This window comes from Penaeus vannamei, unplaced genomic scaffold (assembly GCF_042767895.1).
Source record: "Penaeus vannamei isolate JL-2024 unplaced genomic scaffold, ASM4276789v1 unanchor697, whole genome shotgun sequence".
In the NCBI taxonomy this organism is placed as follows: domain Eukaryota; kingdom Metazoa; phylum Arthropoda; class Malacostraca; order Decapoda; family Penaeidae; genus Penaeus; species Penaeus vannamei.
The window spans coordinates 37,599-40,000 of NW_027213701.1; the positions used below are offsets into that span (position 1 = coordinate 37,599).

At 34.3% G+C, this 2,402-nt stretch overlaps 1 long non-coding RNA gene across 1 annotated transcript in view; it reads left to right on the plus strand.

Moving 5' to 3' along the window:
- The first annotated feature begins 1,288 nt into the window (after positions 1 to 1,288).
- LOC113815504 (uncharacterized) overlaps positions 1,289 to 2,402 on the plus strand; it is a 1,958-nt gene continuing 844 nt past the window's right edge. Inside the window, exon 1 of the long non-coding RNA XR_003476594.2 lies at positions 1,289 to 1,623. This is a non-coding gene — a long non-coding RNA (uncharacterized lncRNA). The remainder of the gene's footprint in view (positions 1,624 to 2,402) is intronic.

The window sequence follows — 2,402 nt, forward strand, 5'->3', positions numbered from 1 at the left end:
ATATATATATATATATATATGTGTGTGTGTGTTTGTGTGTGCATGTGTGTGTGTGTGTGTGTGTGTGTGTGTGTGTGTGCGTGTGTGTGTGTGTGTCTATCTGTATATATAACTGTCTGTTTTTCTTTCCTTTTTTCTCTTTCTCTCTCTCACTCTGCGTGTGTGTGTGTGTATACAGACACACACACACACATATATATACTGTATATATACAGAAAATGTCTTATAGAATTCTATTGAAATTCTATAGATTTCTATAGAGTTTTTATAGAGTCTATAGAATTGCTATAGAATGCCATTAAAAGAGTTCTATAGAGAATGTATTCTATAGAAATACCATAGAGTTTCTATAGAAAGTCCTCAATAGAGTCTATAGATCTAATTTTCTATAGAGTTTCTATAAGAAAGTTATAAAGGTCATTTTCTGTTGATCACTTAGTAAATCCCAAACCAGTGGCATCACATGATAAAGGTGAATGAACTGAACAATTAATTGATTGCTCAAGAAGTGAATTTGAAAGCACTGTGTGAGGACACTTTTAACTGAAATTGAACTTCATTGAGAAGTAACACGCCAAAACTGTAGTTATGGATTATGAAATCATTTATTAGAAATTCACATGCTTCGGCCTTTGCCTAGTATAACTGTCACGGTCATCAGTCGATGACATAACTGTGATAAAAATTCTACGCAAATTCAGCTATTGCAAATAAATGGGTCCATTTAACCTAGAGTTAAGAGATAATTAAACGTGCAAGATGGCGACAAGAATTTCCTATACATCACGTTTTCTGGATTTTTTTCTTTACAAAACTTGCTATACATTATAAAGATAGCATACAAATTGACTTTGTATCAATGTGGTTGTGGAAAAATGATAAATCTTTTCTTGAATAAAACAGTGTAAGCTTTGGTGGTATTTGGCAAGTTTTCTTAGATGCCAAATCCCGCTACCAGACGTTTTTTTTTTTTTATTATTATTATTATTATTATTTTTTTTTGGTTATTTGTGTATGTTAACGAGTTATGGTTCTAAATATAGTATGTTAGAGGTTGTAGAATGTAATCACTGGGTATAGTAAGGTATTTGAGACTATTTATGTGCAATGCAGTGACATTGAAGGATATTTCGTTTTTCTCCAGGTTTTCAACTGCCAAAATGTTACCATTGTTCGATATGTGTGTGTGTTAAGATTTGTATGTAATTATGGTATAACTAGGTTTATAGAATAAATTTACAAGCAACTATAATGTGTTTGAAATTTTATTGATGTGTAATGCATTGACTTTGAGTCAGTTTTCGTTTTGTGCCAGGCTGTTCATATTTTGGAAAAGGCGCGAGAAATGTAAACATTGTTGCTCGCGTTCCTGGGAGCTTGAAGAAATTTACGAGATTCAACATTTCTACGGAATTGTGGGCATTACCTGTACAATGTATCTGTGCAGTACAGTACTATAAACAATATATTTCGGAGACAACTGAAAGCGAGCATTGGAAGTTCGGAACCATCAACGCACATGGTTGCTGAGAGTCAACAGCAGTCTCCTGAGCATCTATCTACCATTTCGTGTGGCGAAGACTGGCTTCACCGCCGGACAGACATCTTTGGAGTTTTATGAAGGTAAGACAAATAAAAACAGTATATCACGTGTATTAATGTACGTAGCAATACGAGAGGTGAAGGTGATGCTGGCCACGGCGCCAAGTTGAGGGAAACGGAAAAGCTTTCCTGCGTAAACTTTTTGAGTCCTATATTCTCTCAGCGTTCTCTAAAAAGATGTGTATTTCATGACACATAGTTGATAGAAAAATCATATTGATTTATTTATATCACTAGCGTGCCAACTGGTAATAAAGTTGAATTATGGTTTGGCAATGTTGGGAAGTATTACCATTTTCTTCGGTTAACTAAGCTGTTAACTCAGCTATTACCAGAATGTGCAGCTATTTACAGCTAGTTAATTCTCTGATGAATGAGTTGGGTGGGTGATTGTTCAAAACAGGACTGCATGGAGAGATGTCGCCTTTCTACTTTACATGCTGGTAAAGGCCAACAAATGTCCTGAGTTCATATTTAACAAGTTAAAGCTTAATCTAGGTCATATAGTTCATTAAAAAAGATACTGGGGAGTCTTCTTGCTTTCACCAGGGGGCTATGGCATATTGTGGCATTATTGAACAGCAAGAGCAATATATTTGCAGTGGGAATAGCCTTACTTTATTCAAAATATTTTTTTCAAACCTACTAGTTTTTTCATGAGAGTTCTTTATGACCATAAATATAGGTTTTCTCAATCTCTGTATATTTGTACTTCATATAATGCAAAATGTTCTTGCGAATTTTGAAAAATTTCAAATATATCAAGAACATATATATTACCAGGTGAATGGGGAGGCACT